The 22,877-nt window shown below is 41.3% G+C and overlaps 1 protein-coding gene across 2 annotated transcripts in view; it reads right to left on the bottom strand.

Annotated features, from left to right (window-relative positions):
• cv-c (crossveinless c) overlaps window positions 1–22,877 on the bottom strand; it is a 93,153-nt gene that overhangs the window by 64,901 nt on the left and 5,375 nt on the right. Inside the window, exons 2-3 of one of the 2 annotated variants that reach the window (XM_032438894.2) lie at window positions 19,645–19,696; window positions 6,156–6,331 (exon numbers count right to left, since the gene is read on the bottom strand). The gene's annotated coding sequence lies outside the window, so the exon portion shown is untranslated. The remainder of the gene's footprint in view (window positions 1–6,155; window positions 6,332–19,644; window positions 19,697–22,877) is intronic. The other variant, XM_015172200.3, reaches the window with a different exon arrangement.

Genomic DNA, 22,877 nt, shown 5'->3' on the forward strand with positions numbered 1-22,877 from the left:
CGTATGCAGCATGAGGCAGCAATGAGTAATACGTATGACCCCGCGACGCATGCTCCCACCCACCATCAGCTGAGACAGCGGCCAACGTTTGTTAGAGATATTCGGACAAAACAAAAAAAATAAATAAAAAACAAAAATGTATCTTTACATTTCTAAGAAGTATTTAATGCCCTCACACGCCGACGCCAAGCAGGCGGGGCATGCGTGTTGTTCTTGTTGTTGTTGTTGTTGTAAGACTTTGTAATTTCAGCTTTGTTGCTGCAGCCACTATGACTGTGGCTGGGACCTGGAACTGGCACCAAGACTGGGGCGCTCTGCTGTGGCAAGTGTGACTATTAAATTGGCGGCGGTAATTTTAGGTTATTTCTCTTTTTGTTGCAAGTTGCAAGCCCAAACTCAGACACAAGCACAGACGCCGAATGCACGCAAAGCGACGTCGCCTGCAGCAGCAGCAGCAGCAGCAACAACAAGAGCCTGGGCTTGGCAAGAGTCTGGACCACACAGCCAAGCCCGAGACTCATTGCGTCGTCGACGCTTTGGGTTTGTTTGCCTTTACTGAAATTAACTCTGTTGTGCCTCTGCGTGTTTCACTGGGTGTGTGTGTGTGTGTGTATGTGTCTGTGTGTCTGTGTGTGTGCTTGATTACTTCAACTGAAATTATGCAATCGCAGCGGCTGCGTTGCACCCGCGGCACATATGAAAAGCGAGTCTGACAATCGCTTTTGAGAGTCTCTCTCGATTCTCAATTGAATTTTATGACTAACTTTTTATGAGGCCATCTTTGGCAATCAGGCAGAGTTTCTGCCTGGTCAGTGGGCCACCCAACATTTAATTGCCCATCGATTGTGTAATTAAAACAGGTCTTTTTCTCACACAGCATCTGCGGAGCATCGCAGCAAATCTGATTAGCGACCTACGCGCGACATTTCAGAATCTTTTGCGGCATTCTTGACTGTCACAGCGCAATGGCTGCTGGAGCTGAAGCTGAAGCTGAATATATAGCTGTAGCTGTAGCTCAAGCTGTAGCTGGGGGCCTGTCCAACTGTCAGGCGATTGCCCACACGCTTCGCTGCACATGTAAAGCAGCTTTGGCGTCTGTCACAGGCTGTTTATTTGTGCCGCCTAAAGAGGCTGCCAGCCAAGCAGTGCCATCCAGTGACAAATCAATAGCCAGAACGTAGGCCGATCCGCTGGTCAGACAGTCCCAAGTCTCAGTCCGGCCAAGTGTAGGCATTAAATATGCTGCTGACACTTTTAAATCTGTCACACTGTTCGATGCAGCCGTAATAAGCTATAAAACATATCTCTGACTAGCAGGCAATCATTTGATATTGCAACATTATCTGAGAATCAAGAATCTTTTGCGTGGGCTTGCAGCTAATTAAACAACTTGTTCAGCGTTTGCCAAAAATAGAAAATAAAATCAACGATAAATGCTTTCGACATTCCCTCAACTTTGATGAGTTCAAAAAAACGCACGTTAAAACAAAAACTGAGCTGAAACTAAGATAAAAGACTGCCGCGTAGCGCTTGTTACAACTTAATGAGCTCACTTTAACAATATAATAATAGATTTTAAGAGCGGTAGCCATAAAAGGCGGACGTGACTAAGGCTATCACAATTAATGCTAAGGTCAAGGACTGGGCAAATTTCAAACTTAAATTCAAGCGCAAATGGGTCAGCTTCAGATTGAAATTGCCTTGAATCTTGATCATAGCTTGAGTTTAGATATATACGTTAGGAATGAAAATGAGAATGTATAAAGTAGTGCGAGACGAAAAGTTATATTCTAGTGAAACAGCTCGGTATAATATATTCTATTTAAAACAAAATCCATATAATTATAAGTAAAATAATATATTAAATATTTCACTCGTTAGTACTTACTAGATATAATAGTATATGTGTAATAAAGGTATCTGATTAAATAGATAATTATTTTAATAATTTACAATTTTTCATTACATAATAGAAGCATAAGTTCAATTTGTATTTTTAGTAAGTAGGTAACACAATTTTCTAAGATCACTTTGCATATGTTCTACTCTACAAGGTTTTCAGCATTGCCTCATCTTTTCCATTAGCATTTGGCTTCAATCTTTACTCACATGCAATAATTGGTCACATGAGAGTGCCCCCCCCACATAATTTGTTTGATTGCGAATGCAATCGGAGATCCGCTTGCAAGCGGACTGAGCAAAAACGGAGCTGAGATTTAAATGCATGGCCAATCAGAAGAAAATCATTTGATTTACATTTTATGCGCCTGCTGCTTTCATTTCAATTGCGCATTCTGAATTTATTAGTGAGCTACAAAAACCGAATGCCAAATCTAATTTATGCGATTTAAAAAGCCCGGCACAAGACAAAGCACGCCAAGCAACAGCCTAAAGCCAACATCCGAGAGCCATGGACTTATGGACTCAACGGCTCCAGCCGATTCCTATGCCAATGGCAATGGCTTTTGAATGCGATTGCGACTGTGAATGCGAGTACGAATGCAAATTTTTCGTTGTCTCGGGCCACTTGAACTTTTTGCGCCGTTTGCCATTGATGCCCAGATACAAAGACGCTGATGCGCAGGACGCTGTTGTCAGTCAGCAGCAGCCAAGTGACGGCAACAGCACTGGAAACAGGCACAAGCCAAAAACAGAAACAGAAACAGAAACAGAAACTGAAACATTGCACTGCAGAGATCTGCAGCTTGGACTCTGGATCTGGCTATGGGGTTTCTGCCATAGCTGCCACAAAGCCGACGACTTTGCGGCTTATCTTGTCACACAGGCATAGAGCTAGATACCGATAGCTCTGCCCGGCGCTCCGCTCTGTTGCGTCTTGGCGACGAATTGACGTATGTTTTGGGGCATGCTCATGGGACAGAAGGAAAATAGAAATGGGAGAATGAGACAAGCGATTGGCTGGCCGAGTCCAAGCGGATACACTGTTGGAGGAAGTGATCTCATCGTAAATTACAAATTACACAAAGTCACGATATCAATTTCAGATACACTCGTGTAGCCGTCGCTGATGCTGCTGCTGCTGCTGTTTGTTGTTATAATTAAATTGTCGCTGTTTTCTATTCATTTTTGTTTGGTTTTTTCGCGATCTAACTCGTATCAAAAGCAAAAAATAAAACAAATGTTTGTTGTGGGAATTGATTAATGTATTTAAATTTGAATTGATTGCGCTTCACAGCAAAAAAAAAGCCCGAATTGAGCTAATTAAAAAAGAATTTCGGTGTCGACCGAAATTTACATAACTAAAAACAACAAAAATCTTTGGCTGAGGGTCAAATACCTACAACACAAAACAAGTTGGGAAACTTTGCTACCCATTGGCTACGAGAACAAGTTCATTAGGAGCAGCGCGTTTTCTTAGATCTGTGTGGTGTGGTGGTGCCGTTGCCAGAATGGGAATTCTTGCCGGCGAAAGGTGACCCACATGCCGGTGAAAGCCTCGGCATTAAGGCAAAGCGCCTTTAATCAGCAAACAGTGCGGCCTTTGCCTAAATTTTCAATGAAAAATCTACGGAAAGTGCATGGTCATGGCATTAACTGAACCGCTAATAACTAACTCTGACCCATATCTGTATGCACATATGTGAGCTAATTCCACCCACACACACAGATATACAAACACACTTACATGTACATATGCACAACACGGGCATTTTAATTGAAATTGAATTTGCTGATAGATTTTACAAGTTGTTTTTGGTTCTTGGAAGCAGCTTTCGCAATCGTTCAATCGATGAACTAGTTAGCCATTTCCTGGTACCGGAACCAGTTCTCTTTAAACGGTTATTGGCCTTTTGCCGCAGGCATTTACGCAATCTCCATCGAAATCGCAATCGAGCAAACAATAATTTATAACCATAACAAAACAAACTTATCATACTGCACGTCCCCGTACCCCGATGCATCAGACAGTTGATCGGCTTCCGCATCTTTTCCATTAATCATATATGCAGTCCACACGTGTTGCTTGTGATCTCTTTGTCTTTCAAATTGTTTACCCGCTTTGTTGACATCTGGCTAAGTGCATAAGTTTTAATCATGAAGCGAGCTTAAAAGCTGCATTGCCAAATATTATTGAAATATTCATGGCATAAACAAATATTATCAATAAACATTGCATGCAATTGCAGCGTTGCCTAATTAATAAAGCAAATATTTTGCTATTTGCGGTGCGCATAAAAGCCAGGCAAAAAGCAAACTTATGCAACATGCAGCAACGACAACGCCAACAACAATAATAAACACTGTCATAAATTTACACATTGTCATGTGCGCAGTTTTTCGTTGCTGTTGCTTTTCGCTGTTGCCAATTTTCTAACAAATTCTGCCAGCAACAAAAATTTGTAAAATATTTGCATGCACAAGTGTTTTGCTCTCCGTTTTGGGCCATGAAGTTATCTGTGGCATGTCCAGGCCTGTCATTTGGGTTACTTGTAGGTGGCATGCCACGAAGCAAACAGCTCAAATATGCAATATTAAGCGGCATATACCCTGCCCAAAAATAACAATATAATACTCGTAACAAATTGTTCATGGATCCACAGCTGGCTCAGGCTGCAAGACCTTGATACGCACTCAAGATATTGACTTATCCGCATAGCAAACCCCATGTTAAAAGTATAATACTCTAACTTAGGGTATGCAAAAATGCACATATGCACAACTCTCGCCATCTGAGTTCGAGTTATGTCACCCGGCTGGGCATGGGCTGCACCTGGACGGGCCAAGCCGTCGGTTTTGACGTGTTGCAGACATAAACAAGCAACAGCAAAAACAACAGCAACAACAATGCCACGTTGCACTTGTTGTTGACGCGCTTGGTAATGTGAGCCGACGCGTCGCGCTGTTTTCGGACCGCAAACTGACGGCTGCTGGATTTTGCATAGTTTTTGTTTAAGCTTTGGATGCTGACCTTCGGTGTTTTGTAACTATGACCATTTACATGGCGACAAAAACAATATAAAATAAACAATAATGCAACAACAAGCAGCAGGCAGTTGATCCTGGCCAGAGCCAGGGACAAGGTCAACTGCATATAAAAGCGATGGCCTTTTTATGTGCTTTACAAATCAATATAAATCGAAGAGTTATAAAAAGCTGAGCAGACCATAAATAAAAGGCCATACAATGAAATGTCTCAAGATGCCACCAACAGCAGAGGCCGCAAACTGGAATCGTTCGGGTGAATGGCTGCCAATGCAGTTGCTGTTAAAACCAAAGCTGCCTTGGGATGTGCAAGTGCTCGGGATGGGAGGCAGTGGCTGTTGTGCCTGCTGCGGCTGTTGCCTGTTGGCTGCTGTGGGGCCAACGCATTGATAACTGCAACAACACCGACGGCAGCAAGATGCTTGCCAGGCACATAAATCTTTTCACACCCAGCCGATGCCTGCACGACCAGCTCCAGCTCCAGCTCCAGCTTTAGCTCCAGCTACGGCTTAGTATCTGTGCAAAGTGCATGTAGTTTTGAAATTTGAGCTACGCATGCGACGTTCAACCAGCTAATTACTAGACCAAACTCAAAGCTGGCAAACAATTCTGAAAAGTGCCACGTAGTGTGATTATCGCAGCTCATAATTTACAGAAAACAACAACAGCAATCACAGATATTTTCTGGTTTTTTTAATTGGCAAAAACGAAGCGGCATGATATCATATTGTATATACTATATGCAGTAATAATTTATTTTTAGCCAAATTGACAGCAGTTGAGCGAAGCCAAAAAAGCAACAGCTCAGATAAAATTGTTTAGTTAAGAACGACAGAGATACGTAGAGAGACATAGAGAGAGAAAGAGAGACTAAGCTAGAGTTAGAGAGAGAGAGAGAGAGAGTAACCAAGAGAGACAGGAGGGGGACTTCTCACTCAAGTACATATTCGAGTTCTCATGTGGCTTATCAATTTTTTAGCATAGCATATGGCTGATTTGTAGCATGGTGTGAATGATTGCCGGCACAGTTCAAGGTTCAATGTCGTTAAAAATGCCAATGAACATTTTATAGCTACAACAAGAAGAACAATTTACAAAAAAATGAAATGCTCTCTTGTCGATTTTCTATTTCACTTTTCCAAGCGTTTTGCATTGCATACAATCATGTTCGAAAATGTATGTGTTTCATTTCAAAGTAAGTGCCAACTCACCTTTAGTTCAATTGATTGGCTTTGTACAACGTACCACGTTGCGTATGATTGACATGCGCCCAAGGCGCACTATGCACAACAGCAGAGAAATTAGATGAAACACAAAAACTATACACAACTGGTCGCACGCAGTAAAAATGAAATGCTCCTTAATCCATGAAAGAAACGCTTCGAATCTGTAATGAAACCAACAAAAGCAACAATCAAAATTAATTGTTAATTGTTAATGCAATGTTTTTCAGATGACCCGCCTTTGCTTGTGTATGCCCCCAGAAAAAAAAATGTTTACAATCTTTGCTATTTTCGTTTAGGCCTTGCAACAGCAGCGACGCCAAGGGAGCAGGCGGCAACAACAACACCAACAACAACAACTCTGTTGCAAGTTATACGTATTTGAAAACGCATCGTGTCGTATGGCAATCAGCGCGCACAGCTGGAAGCTTCTTAGTTTGTTTATACTGAAAGCAACAACACAACATTGTATGTGAAATATTTTCTAGCTTTATAGTTACATTTTACACTACTTATATAGGGTATATACCCAAAAAATTGTCAAGTTATCTATATATGCACAGCAGTCTGTTTATACAGTATACAGCAATTGAAACCTGATAACTAATTTAAAAGTTTTTTGCGAAACCAAGTTCGTATTTGTAGATGTTGGTGTATCTGAGATCTATGTGTAGGGTATCTTATAGTCAAGCACTGTTGACTAGCAAATCGATGTTTGCGTTTCTTTGTGCGATGCTGCAACTTTCTTATTGCTGCAAGCAATAACAAATTATCAGAAAGGCAAATAAGCAATAATAATAATAAAGGCATCCAAAAAACGTATAAGACTCCATTATTGTTATTGTACCTTCTATTAATTTTATTATGATCAAAATATTTTTGAATAAGATGACAGAGAGAGCGAAAGAGAGAGATAGAGAAAGAGACATACAGGGACAAAGATATTAAACAAATGTCAGACTATATGCAAAGACAAAGCTTATTAAATTTCCAAGGCAAATTGTTAATATATTTATTATCACAGCACAGAAAGAAGTCAGTCTTAATTGGCAAAAAAAAAAAAACTTGTTTTTTGATCTCTAATAAATTTCAAATATATATTTATAAAGATGACTTTTTGGTTTGCAGCAACAACTTGCAGAACTCTTAGACGGTAATTAAAAAAAAAAAGACATTTTTGTAGTAACAATTCTAATAACTCTTCAATTATATTTCAGGAATGTTTAATTATATTTGAGGAACAAAAGGAATGCTCGTAAAAATCAGAACACTCACTACAAAACAACAGGCGAGCTTTTACAAGGTCAAGAGGCTATCTGACAATGCAAGCTTTGGCGCCACACTTATCAGCAGCTTCTAGACTCTAGTCGGTTTTCAGACGTCTCTGTGTACAGAAGCCTAGATTTTAAATGAGAACTTTAAAAGTAATACTATTACTTACGCTGATTTACCCAAACTTTGATGGAAGCGAATCAGCTTTCGCTGTACCCGAAGGTGTAGCCAAGGTGCAGTTCAGCCCGCGACTCCTATACAGACGAAAAGAGGGACAATTGCCAGTGGGTTTAAGCCCTGTGGGCATAGTAAGAATACTGCTAAATAAGCTAAATTTGGAACACCTGAAATATAAGCTGATTCAAGCAATTGCATTGAATAGTAATGAACTACTTTTTGAAATGGAAACATATCTGTTGGCGCTGGAAGTAGTCAGGGCTTGGACCACCCAGCTTGAGGAGAATGAGTATAATGCATTTGCTGCGGAGGAGTCCGACTGTAATTCAGTTTGTGTGAATAATGAGTTTGAGCTGACTCGAACAGAAATGGATTTTTTTAAAGATCCCCAGATTCAATTCAGACAATCTTAATGTTAAGAACTCTGGCAACATAGCAAAATGTGAATAAAAGTGAAGTTGGCAGTACATTTTCTATAAAATGGATTGTTATTCAGTATTTGTTTTAATATATGTAGCTTGTTCAAGTGCTGTTTATCTTATCGCAATTGGCGTCAGATAAACATTTTCAGCCATCCTTTGTTTGGCATATGGAAGCATGTGTGTGTTTATGTATATGTATATCTATGTGTGTGCTACGGCTTATCAATGAAATTGTATTCATGCGAAATTTCTATAGAAATTTCTACTATCGGACTTGCTTTAATTCGGAATAATTTTGGGACATATTGAAAGCTGCCTTGCTGCCGATTTGGAGTATGTATTTGGCAAGTCGATGCCTTGATATCGTGTTCAAGCAAACATTCACCCACATTTGGTGCGCATTTCCAAATGAAATTTAATGCACTCGCCACGATATGAAATTCAATATAGCTGCTTGACTTTATGAGTAATGTTATTCTACAGCCTTGACTTAATTTGCAGCGTCTCTTTTTACTTTGAAAGTTGCAACGAAAACAAAATTCACACGCTTGGCCAGTCAACAATGTGGCAACAACAACATCAGCAACATCAACGAACAAACAACAGCCAACCCATTTTCAACGGCACTTGGCTTTTGTTTTCAATGTCAAGATATAGCTAAACTCTCTGAGAACAGAGATAGATAGCTACAGGGTGGTGGACAGGGAGAGAGGGACATACAAAGGTTTGGGTGCACAATCGATTGTTGTCCCACAATAAATCACTAATGGCACCGAGCATATCGGTCTGTTTAGGGCGCCATAAATTTATAAAAGCCAAAAACAAAAAACCGAAACACCGAAAGATTCTAACACCTTTACCAAAAAACAAAAAAAAAAAACACACTCCACACAACTCTCCCATTGGCTGCAATCGACGGTATTCATAATTTATGCGATCTGCAGGCAACACAACTCTTTGATATCAAATTGTTGTTGCCGCCACATGAATTATAGCACTTTATATCCGCCGACCAAAATGATCTTACATTCTAAGTCCCAGATTTGTGTTATTTTCTTGTTTTTTTTTTTTTGCGTTGAATTCAGCGCGCCATTTCCTGTCTAAGGCAACGCAATTAAAGTTATGGCCCAGACGCATGCCAAGCCCCAAAAGGCAGGTAGAACAAGCTAAAAGAAATATATATATGTATATTAACATATATAACTTATGTGTTTCTGCACTTTAATTTAATTTATAATTTTGATTTAAAAACTTAAATTTTTTTTTTTTTTAAATCAACGATTTATATACCCGTTTTCTCCGTTTGTTAAAGGGTACAAGCCTGATACGCTTGCGCAAGTAACCTTTTGAAATTTTTGCATAAAAATTATTATAATTACAATAATAAACAAAAGTCCAGTGCCAGCCACAAATCACATAGATTAGCCTCTCTAAAATGCGCATTAGCATTTGAAAGAGCACCAATAGAAAAATCAAAATCTATGGCTTAGCTGCTGATAATCGAAAGCAAATTGAATTAATAATAACGAGCCAATAGCTGTCCGCCATACAAAAATAAATTTGAATTATTGTATTAGGAAAATTGTCATAATTTCAACTAATGTGCCATGAGAGCGACTTGTCACATTGCGTATACGCCGCGTTGCGCTTTCAAGTCACAGTCACAGTCGCAGTCGCAGCCACTGGCATTCGTGTTGTATTTGTGCACGTTATCGAAAAGAAATTTGTTGTACGCATTTTGCTTGAGAGTTTCTGGCTTTTTGTGTATGCCAAGCGTGCTTGTCAAATAAAATGTAAAGTTTATCTGACAGTTTGGCGATTAAAAAACTGCTTTTGAAAACTGCGTTTTGATGTCAACGGGCAGCCAAAAGAGATTAGAAACTGTCGGCAGGCCCCGAAATATTAAAAGCCAAATCGAAAATTATATTTAAATGTAAATTAAGTGAGCCAAAAATTACCAAATATAAGTTATTTTAGTGTTTTAAGTAGTGAAAGTATTCGAAACTTATTCATTGAGTAGAGTGGGTGCGAACTAAGGCTTAACCACGAAACGAAATAAATGAATGCGCGCATAATTAAAGCATAGTTTATGGGTCTGAAATGGAAAACTTTTGCTGCATGCGATACATCTATCAGCACCACAAAAACTGACCCTTGACACAGTGCGATATCATGTTTTCCTTCTCCACTATTGTTGCGTGGCCTAGCGCAACTTATGCAGGTACCTCAATTACATGCAGACAGAGACCATATCGTATGAGGGTTGACGGGAATATATATATAAAGACCGATAACATTTCAACTAAGCATGCCAAAAATGCTTAGCTCAAGTGCTCAAGAGCCGCAGAAAGGCAGATAAATAAAAATAAATTAAAATTGAAGCAATTAAAATACGACCCCAACCAGCAGCAGCAACAGAAACAGCAACAGAAACAGCAACAGCAACAACAACAATGACAGCAACTGCCGCACCACCAACTGGCAACTGGTATGACAATTGCGCATGCGGCACCCGTTCCCGTTCCCGTTGCCGTTGCCGATCCCATTTCCATTCCCGTGCCCATTTTCATTTCTATGCCCGTGGTTGCTGAAATTACCACCATGATCGTCGTTCGACAATTCCTTTACAGCTGTGTATATGCTCAAACATTCATTTCGTGTGCCCAGCAGCAACAACAACCACAAAAACTCATTGCAAACAAAATGATCGACGATAATGCGGCCCCAGACGACGACGACGACGACGGCGACGGCGACGGCGACGACATCATTTCAAAACAATGTTTGGCAGTCCCGCATTTAGCGACAATTAAGAAATCAAACCTGGCCTGCGCCTGGCAATTGTAATGGAAACCGCTTGCCAGGAGCTGCCAGCAGTAGCTCTGGTCTCGGCCCCCTCCCGATGACAGGCCCAGGTCTGGACTGCATTTCTGCTTTCCACTCTAATGCAAATGTGCAATTAAATTGTTGACGTCGCCTGTCGTTTGCTGCTAATCAAAATTGTACGATCATAGGACATGGTCCACAGGCCCGATCAGACCAAACTAGACCCATAGCAGCTGTGGCAGCCAAGAGAGCGTAACGGCAAACGTCGCGCATTTGATGGGTTTTTGAAAAGCCGGCAATAAGTTGTAATTGACCTTTTTAACATCGCCAAAGCAAATAAATTGTGGGCGGTCGTTTGGCAAATGCTTTAAATCCAAAGTGGGGCATGAAAAACCAATAGGAAAACTATAAACACTAAAACGCTAAAAAGACAGCAAATGGGCATTGAAAACCATTTCGAAAAACATTAAAGATGCATTACAAAAATACCTTAACAAATATTTTCAATTATATATTTGCACAAATTCATTAACAGTGGCTTTTGCGCTTTTTATAGCATAATTAATTGTTTGTTTTTTTTTTTTTTTATGACTCGACATCAAGATCTCTGCAAAGACCTTCTAATGAGCGCCGTGTATAGTTACATACTTCATACACAGCTCGGGCAACTCAGCTCTAAGGCAGGGTATACAGTTGACATAGCCATAAAGCAGCATGAAGCCAGCCGGGCGGCCACGGCCGCCACATATGGTTACAGTTCAGTAATTTTCATTTTGTTTTCAAGTGAAAAATCTATGTATGAGCGCCAGAGATGTGTATCTCGTGTGTGTGTGTGTGTGTGTGTGTGTGTGCGACGCACACCAACTATAAATTGAAACGGGTGTGTCATTATTTTCAACTGAATTTCATGCCACATGCAATGCAGGGACTATAGATATGTTGTTGTTCTTGTTGCCGCTTTTTGTTGTGTTTGCCTGGACCAAAACAACGTGGGCAGGCGCAACATTTTGACAGAACAGTTAGTCAGTTAGCCTTTTTTAGACAAGGTGTTGCAAAATTCAATAGAACGTTTATTGGGCAACACTTTGGCGGGCAATTTATAGTTACAACAACAACAACAACAGCCGCTGTGGCACCGCAGCGTCTGAGTTTTAGTCAATTGCATAAATGAGCCACAGCTGTCCGCAGTATCTATACATGTGTAAATCTATCTGCAGCTGCTATACATATATACAAATCTGTTTGCATCTGTATGCAAAAGCCGTAAACTGGCCAAGAGCAACGCCAGTTTGATGGCAGCTAAAAGTCTACAAAGTAACTAAAAGCTGCTAAGCTTGTGCGCAATTAGAATAGTCAAGCAGCAGCAGCAGCAGCAGCAGGCCGGTTGTTGTTACTGCTGCTGCCGCTGCTGTTGCAGTTGTTGCTGTTGCAACATGGCTACACATGTTGCCAGTTGGCAGAGGCAGCGGCTGACTGCGCTTGGTTTGTTTGTTTGTTTGTTTGTTGGTTTGTGCCAGGCGTCTAACTAGCTATCTATATTTGAGCAGATTGCGCTGCTAACCCCATTGCAATCTTGGCCCAAGCCAATGCCAACAGACAAACTGACTGGCCAAAGTGACTAACTGACTGCAGTTGAGTGTTGCTCGTTTGGTTGGATATCACTTCTACATTTATTGCTCGCATCTGAGAGTGTATTTGTGTGTGTGTGAGTGTATGAGTAAATTGTTAACATGCAGACAAGTGTAATTTAGTTGTTAGGCGCGATTCAGAGAGAGAGAGAGAGAGAGAGAGAGGGGGAGAGAGAGAGCGAGTTGCAAGAACTTTCAGGCAACAGCAAGAGTTGCAAGCATTGACAACACGTTGACTCTTCAACAAATTGAAATTTAAAATGCGCCTTTTTGGTCAAGCGCCAAACTGGTTAACCAGCAGTTCGTTTGCCTGTCGCATTTATTTAAATTGCATCGAAACCATTTGACTGCATTTATTATTAGCCAGTTGGTGGCTTAATTAGCTGCCACGCATATGATTCTTAAGGCATATTCAGTATGCTGCAAATACAACACAATTGTAGAAAAGCGTCTGCATGATCAGCTGTTGCCAACTGCATTGTTGTTGCCCCCGACTGCTTTGGCGTTGTTGTTTATAAAGCTGAAAGTCGTTAACCTTCGTTGTAACACATTCATCATCATCACTCACCTCAGCAGCCGGAGCAGCAGCAGCAGCAACACGCACACTAATGCAGCAACAACTACAAATACAACTACAGCAACAAGCTGCAAATACAAAAACGTTGCAGTCGTCGCAGCTGTAAAAAGAAGTCGTCTTAATCTTAAACGACGTCTCCATCCATCTCAGAAGGCAGTCGCAGCAGCCGTCGCAGCAGCCACAGCAGCAGCATCGACATCAACATCGCCATCAGCTGGGCAGTGGCTTCTCTTAGCCAGTTTTGTGTTGATGCTTTTGTTTGCCTGCATTTGAAAACAAGCAAGGAAGTTTACTGCCAGACTGACGGAGTGAAGAATTGACGGGTGACTGTGCAGCGGAGCAGCCACTTGGCCTTTAGAAGGCAACTCCAACGCAGCTTGCTGTTGCTGTTGCTCTGACTGCTGTTGCTGCTGCTGCTGCTGCTGCGACACATACAACAACTAAGTAAACAACGCGCACTTATAACAAATTAGCTTGGCACAGAAAGTCAAAGAACTAGGCAGCCGCATGGCTGGATCAGAGTGCCGCTGCTGCTGGCGCTGCTGTTGGGTTAAGCTACAAGCTGCAGGCGAGCTATTTGGGAAATCGTCATGGCCGTCCGACATTTGAAAGCGTTTGAAAGTGTCACGTTTGGTGAAATGTCTAGAACTAAATATGGAGAAAATTGGGTACAGCTGCAATGCAATCATTTGACTTGACACTTTCTAAGCCACACGAGCAGACGATGCCGCCACCGACACCGCCGCCGCCGTCGCCGCCGCCGCACAAATGAAGAATGCAAACAGTCGGGGCCGCAGCTACAGCTGCTTGCCACAAAAAGGTTCGCGGCGGATGTTTGCCGAGAGTCAAAATAAAAAAAAAACATTCTCTGACACCGACTAACTGTAAACGAGCTAACAATGCAAGAGCATCAACGGCTCGGCGCGACAGCAGCCAGTCGAGTGAAATAATTAAAATTCCATGCTCATAACTTCCGCAATTAAGGCTGATAGACTGGAGAAGTCCTACGTCCCAACGGGCCGCAACAGGACAGGAGTCGGCAACAGCAGCTAATTTCCACGCACAGTTGACGCGAGCAACTTGTGAGTGAGCCCTGGCCAGGCGCAAGAACAGAACTTGCCACTCGCAATGTTGCAACGTCGCAAAGTCAACGGTGGCGGCAGCGGCAGCGCCGCTGTCTGACAGCCAGGCAGACGCTTGGCTGGGTAGCTGCCTGGCTGGTTGGCGTGTATCTTTGAGATACATGGCCGCGACGACGACGACGTCGTCGACCAACGCATGCCACACGGAACACGCCTGCACTAATGAAGTAATTCATTGAACCGTGCTACGCTAGCGCGGCTGCCATTAGTTTAGCGTTGGTTACGCTGCCTCGCGTACCGCACCCACGCCCTGCCCTGCCCTGCCCTGGCAGCCCTTTGTGCCTGCCATATTGCTGTTTATGCCTGGCATCTAATGTTTAACCCATAGCTGGCAAGTTCAGCCGCTGGCTTTGTTTACTGCTGGCCTGCTCCTCGTCAAGCTGCATCTATTTGCCGTTTGTTATTTTGGCAAACAACTGGCGACTGGCAGACCGCTTCCTGGATCGCACATTAGATCACTCTTTGACAGGGCGTCCGGCATGCGGTCGGGCTCATCAGCTAATGCTGCTGCCGTTGGCTTGACCTCGCCTTAAATACATCGAACCGGACCCAGCCACGACCACTGCCACACAGACATTGCCACTCCTCTGTGGCGCACTATCAGCGCGCTGACCAAGCCCAAAATGATGGCCGTTGAGAAAAATGTCTTTGATAATTAAACGGGCCAATGTACCACTCACTCTGCAGACCCCTCGCACCCCTCACTCAATCCGCAGCAAGAGTGCGCATTCTAACGATTGCACTTTCACGAAAAGCGCAAGAACTTTATCTGGCATGCCGCATGCCGCAAGCCGCTTGCCACGCGGCAGGCATAAAAAGTAGCAACTTAAAGCGGCGAGTGGCTGCCACTGGAGAGTGGCCATTGGCCAAGGCGCATCATCTTAATAGAAATATGCCTGCTTACGAGTGTGTGAGTTGCTGTGTGTAAGTGTGTGTCTGTGTGTGTGAGAGCTGCTGTGTTGTGCATATCAAAATCCATTAGTGGCTTTTGTAGAAATAATCAACAACGACACCAAAAAAAAATGGCAAACGGCAGACGATGCGGAATTTCCGCTGAGTAGAGTATCTTTCTTTTAGGAGTCGCGACGGTTTGGTTTAGTGGTCATATCTATGCCCCGGCTAAGTGAACATTTGTAATGGTCACTCAGGCGGCCAGTGCGTCGTCTATCAGCAAACGCGTTTGTTACAATGTCCACACAGTCACACGCACACACACACGCACACACACACACAACAAACTATACATATGCATGTGTGGCTTGTTATTTAGCCATTTCTATAAGGCCCCGCACAACAACAACAACATGGCTTTCGCATCTAATCATTTGTTTTCGTTGTTTATTTCAAACAGAGCGTATCGAGCGCATTTTGTAAAATAATTACAATTGCGGTTATTTGACGGACGCGCTGTGTTAGTCTGTGTGTGTGCAGTATTCAATCGCTTCGCTTAGCTGTGCGCTGGTCAGTGCTCCTCGCAGCTATAGTTGAAGTTGTTAAAAAAAAAAATTGCATTTAATTATAAATTCTATAATGAGGCAGCGCAAATAATGTATGTACAATCTTTTTTTTTCCAACCATTTGGCTTCTTGGACAGCGCCAGCGGCGGCAGTCGCAGTCAGCGATTAAATTAATCAGCGTCATGTGGTGATTGACTTGTCGGCATGCAAATATATTTACATAGTCGCCCTGTGCACTTGTGCTGTAAATCATATTTCTTATAAATAAAACTCTACATAATTTATGGCCGGGCGTTGTAAGCAACAGCAACAACTACGGACCCAGTCTGACGTCACTGGCGGACCTTAATCTAGCCATCCATATGTGCGTTAACATTGCGCGTACGCTTAAAGCCTCAATAAACTGTTGATTACATTCATAAAATATATGGAAAACACGAAAGAAAAACATTCGTTAAAGCACCATCATAGATATTGTATTCTATATTGGTATCTTCGGGCTCCGTTGCTATAACCACAAAATTCATACGTATTTTTTTCGGCCGTTTTTGTTGCCTCATAGATTTATGTCCAATTCGACCTTAACCAATTTATTATGGTATTTATAAGTGGCGACGTTTGTAGCCTTTCGGACTTCATATATAATTTTTTACGACGCTCCTAACTAAATGTCCGCCCTGCAAGACTATATGCACACGTATGCGATGATGAATATATCTAAATTTTGATTGCTAAAAATCAACAGCGCGCCAGTGGAAGGCGTAGTATTAGACGCTCTAGACTACATACTATAAAATTTCTATAACAAGAAAAACAGCCTGCCAAATTTTGGCAATTGTTCAAGGCTGACGCACATGTGGAGACTACAGAGACTACAAGTTTGGATGGCTGGCGCACAAATAACATACAAATTGTATACAAAAAACGAAAGCTAATTTCTGGCGACATCGTCTAATTTTTCTAATGTGTTGACTGTCTAGCAAGCCGTATTACTTAAATATGAAATCGGGTTGGCTTTTCCATTTTTGGCGACCCACTTGCATGTCCACGCTCATAAGCTAATCAGAAGAAAGTTCTACCTGGCGCATGGCTCAGCTACTTGCGGCAGCTTCCAAATCAGTTTGGAATATATTTATGCACACGTAAATTTATTTGTTTTTATTTGTTTATTTGCTTATCAGTGCTACGGCGTCTCTAATTAATTTTTTTTTTCGACTCTCACACAAGTCGTTGTCGATGATAGCCAAGAGATCCGGTCGAGGCGACCGCGCTGCCCACGTAGCCACTAGCAAACTAATTAAGTCGCATATACATAACGCCAACTTTTATCAAAGCGATATAATAAAATATAAAAACAGAAACACGGAGAAAAAATATATAGAAAAAAAATAACACCGAAATGAAACTCTCGCTATCTATGAGAAAACCAACACACATACTCGTATGTGTTTTGTAGATAATCGACACAAAAGTAAAAAAAAAAAGAACTGGAAACTGTTTATCAGCCCCTAATGAATGAAGCTTGGTCAGTGATAAGAGAGCCCAGAGAGTCTTTAAGCCACGCACGTGTGCTGCCAAAAACCACAAGAAGAAACAGAAAGGTTTATAGATAGTATTAAAGTTATTTGAATACCCTATACGACTGACTGATAGGGTTTATACATTTTTACAACTAATAATATGATTTGCTTATTCATCCTGTAAGTTTAATTTTCGAATAAGTTACAAAATATTAAAGTTAAATAATTATTATTTAAAAAGTGCAGAAATTTGATTTTAATTGAAATGTAGACTAATAAGAAAGATAAACCTATACCTCATTACAGCGTAACTCTTGACCAAGAAATGCCATTTCCAATTTTCTTTTTTTCTCTTTTATAATAATTTTGTATAACAATTGCTGACGCTGCTTGAACGCCCATCAATCAAAGCGCTGTCGAGTGTCTCACAAAAATATTTATAATAACTTGAAACTTTTTTTTGCGCACTCGCGAGTAGCTTTCAGCGTTTTCAATTTCATTTAGAGGCCTTTAATTGCCGAAATCAATTCAAAAGCCAGTTGAACGCGTTAAAAGCAGCCACAGCAGCCACGAAAAACAACAATAACAACAACAACAACAACGAACGAGCAACAAACCAAAAAGTTTAATAATTATTAACAAGACAGCGAGTTCATTAGCGCCGCAGGCGCACTAAATACAAATAAAAAACATAACAAAAATAAACGAAAAAATTCCAAAATTTTAAATAAAAATACAAATAAATGTTGGGTAATTAAGACTTGTCTTCTGTATATGTAGATATTACGAGTACTCGATACATTGTGTGTGCACAGCAACGAAAAGGCGTCTGGAAACTTGTTCTACAACTTGTTTTTACATACCGTCCATAGACTAGAATTGCACACGGGCTGCGACCTGGGAGCTGGCAGCTGGGGGCTGGGGGCAGGCGAAACTCAGGCGATAATATGTAGTCGCACCATATGCGATAATGTTGCGAGCACATGATATAATAAAATTGGAATGTGCAGCAATTGGTCGAACATACACACACACACACACACACACAGATTGAGATAGTACTTATGTATATAAATAACAAACTATTGGGTTGTATTACACTTTATCAAGCCATGAGCATGGTTCAGCTTAGCTCAGCCACAGCTCAGCTTAGCTCGGCTCAGCTCGATTCGGTTCTGTTTACGGTGCAGCATACTTGGGCCGCAGTAAATTTCCATAAATTTACATGCAATAAATCAAATTGAAAATGTTTTTCTGCTAGCAGACGAACTGAGTGAGCTTCTCTTATCTCCATTGACTGGCTGTCCGTGCGTCTCTGTCTGGGCCTGGGCTGCTGTGCGCCGAAGAAACTAAACAGTGGGCTTATCAATTCAGCGCTGACAAAGTGCAATCAACTCTGCAAGCGCTGCGTTTCCTCGTAAGACCCAATCGTGCTGCTGATGATGGCGATGATGATGATGTTGATGTGTGTTGCTGGCGATGACTAACTTGACAGTTGGACACCCCACGCAGTCCGCAGACGCAAACCACAAGACTGGCCGCATGTTTTATTATTTGGTTAAACAAAACACAGCCGGCAAAAATGGCAAATGCTGACGCCGATGAACTCATTCATTGCTTCCATTCATGCAGCGGCACATATTGCCAAGAACTGAGAACTGAGAACTGAGAACTGAGCAACTGAGCTGCCGACCACAGACAACAGCCCCAAAATGGCAGTCAGTCGGCGAGGGAGTCAGTTGGGAAGTTGACTGTTTGTATATTGACTGCCTGCTAAAATGTACTTAACATGCCTAATGGATTTTTGAGCTGGCCACCACAGGAACTGCTGGCTAAAAGGAAATGCACCAACAATAAAACGTGCAAAACATCAAAGTAAAAGCCAACTGTGCGGCTCTTTCAGCTGTTTTTATTTCTCTTTTTCTTTTTTTGACTCAACCGATGACTAATTCACACTGCAGCTGATAAAGTCCAAGCACATAAAGCACACAATGCATATGCATATATCGAGTGCGAATCCCTTGACTCGGCGCTTCTAGTGTCAACAGACACTATGCTAATTAAGCTATACAATACATTTGGGGCAGCTTGGCAATTACGTCATCCAAGTACAACATCATCAACATGATCATCCGCATTGACTAGCCAAGAATTGTAAAATTGCGCCTCCGTTTGCATATTGCACATTGGCAGACAGTCGAATTGCTTCTGTCGGTCAATTCGAGTTGTCATATGGCGCTATTCGCATTCGGCCAGTGCTGTTGATAGCACTTTTCTACAAAATGCACGTTTAGGAAATTTTTTAAACTTCTTACTTTGATTTGTATTTATTTTTTTTTTTTAGCTATATATATTTTTACTTCAAGCCAAAACAAAAACATAATAGCGACGACATGTGTTGTTGTGCATGCGCCAAGGAAATAATATTTCTGCTTATTTTGTAGAACTTTACTTACGATTCGGACAATTTTGTAGGAATTATACTTAGGAATAATCGGTAGCACGTACCTGTAAAGAACAACAAAATAATTTATATTTAATAAACATATGCAAAGAAATCTAAGGAAATAAACGATTCATTCAGTTAATAAATAAATTAATAATAAAAATTTGTATTAAATTTATTTGCTAAGAGCGATAGAACACATTATCATGTAATGAAAATTCCTGGCTTATCTGTCAATCTAAGCAAAAATTATATTTTTTTCAGATAAGTCAATCAAATTGTTGGCACAATCTGAGCAGAAGAAAAAAATATTATGTACATAATTAAAAATATATAAATATTTGTGATCGACAGCGATAGCTCAGCTAATTACAATTTTTGAAAGCAAAATCTTGGCATGCCTTATCGATAGAGATAGATCAGGCAATAAAATTTTATGAAGGCGCCAGCGCCGTGCATTAATCATCCAATCAGGCAGAGATAGGCATGACATAGGGCAATTGGATGGGAACGTGTTTAAACTTATCTATATCTATATACTTGGGTAAATGTATATATATTTCGTAAGTCGCGAATTATCACGCAAGCTGATTCACACATTCTAATAGCAAGTCGAGCGTACGAAAACTAAAATTCAATTAAAAAGAGCTTTTGGAGAAAAATCAATCAATTATTGAGAAGGAAACTAGAAAAACGTAAAGCAACAAAAGCCAACGCTCTAACGACAAATAAACTTAATTAAAAATCAAAAATGTGCTGCACAAGTCAACAAACCACCCACACAGTGGCAGAGGCAGCGGAAAAAAGCAACTGCACAAATTGAAAATAAAAAACAAACAACAACAACAACAAAAAATTTATAGAAGAAAAAACCGAATTGCACTTCAGCGTACAATGGCCATAAATATGAAATCGTATGGTAAATTAATGCTATTATAGCGTCTAAAATACAACACACGGTTAAAACTACTCTATAGAAGAAAAAATGTTTAGAAAAAGACTAACAACAACAACAGCAACAACATCAGCAGCAGCAGCAGCAGCAACAGCTGAAAAAAAGAGCCATATTTGAAGACCTTGTACGTGTGCTGCCTACACAACCAGTTCGCAGTTTTAACTTATTTCAATTTTGTGCCTAGCCTGGCCTGCTCTGGCCTGGTCTGGTCTGGCCGGCTCCGGGGACTGGCTCTGACGACGTTTTGGTTTCTTGGTGTATATATGCATGTCTCTCTATATATATTTATATATGTATATTTATACATATGGCGGCACTTGATTTGCATAACAAATGCAGCAGCAGCAACGGCAGCAACATCAGCTAAAACAGCCAAGTTCGCTGAAGCATATCAAAAGCACCAAAAAGATTGCTTGCCAAAAAAAAAAAAAAAAAAATCATAATAATAACAAAAAAAGAGTGCGGCAAAATTCACTTTAGATTCATCAAATGCGCACCTAAAGTCAGAGCTCGTCGCGCTCAATTACGACAAAATTTCACTCCATTAAGACACACACCTCGCGCGCCCATAAAAAGTGAATGTCTATCATTAAGAAATATTTGTCCCCTCCCCAGCCCCCCCCCCCCCCCCCCCCCCCTCTCTCTCCCCCTTCACTCTTCGTCTGGCCAGCCATCGGTCCATTATCAATGAAATGCTCTTAGCGCGCACTGCGCACAGCAATTTTCCATTTCCGCTTTTATGCAAAATTAATTGCACTTAATTATGACCGAAAATTGCCAGCAATTGAACGCCTTGCGATTAGCTCACCTGGCGCAAAAAACGGCCATCACAAATTTGAATGAAAATAAATATAAAAACAAATTAGTCTAATAAAAAGCAGCGACAAATTTGTGGTTTTTGACAGTTGAATATGTTGTATATAAATAATAAGCTTAATTTCATAATGGAGCTCGTTAAAAATGCTAATTTCCAAGCAGTTATTCAAAATTGGCGCCATTCTGACGCCCGCGCGGCGCCCTTCACATAGGGCACGCAATGCGCGCCCTACCCCCCCGCCCCAATCGTTGTAAACATGCCACACGATGTGAACTGTGGCAACTACCTACACTACAGACGTGTCAGTTATTGACAAATTGGCAAATAGCTGCGCGGCAAATAGGGAATGCCTAAAATATTGTATACTACGTGTCCGACAGAACGGCCCTTATATAGTGTGCGTGTGTGTGCGTGTGTGTGTTTGGGTGTAGATGGACATTAGTCAGCATTTGACGTTGATTGCGTAGCACGGTATTGTGATTGTTTGCATTTTCACATTTACTTATATTTATCTATACCTACAACACACATAAACAAATTACGCTGTAAACAAAAGCAAGCAGGCCGACAGGCGGGCGGGCGAACAGGTGAGTGGGGGAGGGGGGGGCGAGACATCGAGGTATGGCAAATATGCATAACCAGGCAAAAGGTTAATTATGCAGGGTATTTTTACAATACAATTTTCTACATGGAATTAGTCAGCTTCGTTCATCAGTCACTCAGTTCGTCAATCATTTTGTGTAGTGGTTGCGCTTTACTTGTACATGAAAATCGTGTTTGTAGTTTTTATTATTTTTGTTTTTGTTTTTTTGTTTAAAATTTTCACTGCAGTTTAACAGCCAAACAAATTTTTTGACAAGCAACTGACAGAAATTGACAAGCGCACGAGCAATGGGCCGTCAAATGTATGGGGAGCAGCAAATGGAGCGGCGGAGGGGCAAGACTAGCAGCAGAGCAGAGCAGAGCAGACCAGTCTTAGAGCATAGGCAGAACTGTACAGTAATGTGAAAGATGATTCCAGCTGTGAAAAGGTCAACATAGAGACCCAGGCATTTAGCCAGACATGCTGTGTGGCTGCCCGTCTGCCCGATCTGCCCGGTCTGCCCCGTCTGTCTGCATGTCGGTCTGGCTGTCTATCTGTCGTGTGTCGTGCAGAGCTATTGCTGTCATGTTGCTTGCCTCACTTTCCAATGGCTAAAAGAAAAGAAAAGTGCGGCCTGAGAACCGATCAGGCCATTTCTCCCAGCCATCAAACAAGGGTCGTGCTGAAGACGAGCTAATATTGACAAATTAAATGCAGTCTAATGTGTGTTTAATGTGTGCGTCCAGTTGATTGTTGATCGGCTTCATTTCTTTAAGCGGAAGCCTCCCGCCGAGAAGCCCCCAGGTCCGTCTATACAGACATATATATAATACATGTGTACACAGCGTTGTCAGCTTGCATCATTTTCACATGTTAATTACTTTTTTT

Source organism: Drosophila virilis, chromosome 2, assembly GCF_030788295.1.
Source record: "Drosophila virilis strain 15010-1051.87 chromosome 2, Dvir_AGI_RSII-ME, whole genome shotgun sequence".
Classification (NCBI taxonomy): domain Eukaryota; kingdom Metazoa; phylum Arthropoda; class Insecta; order Diptera; family Drosophilidae; genus Drosophila; species Drosophila virilis.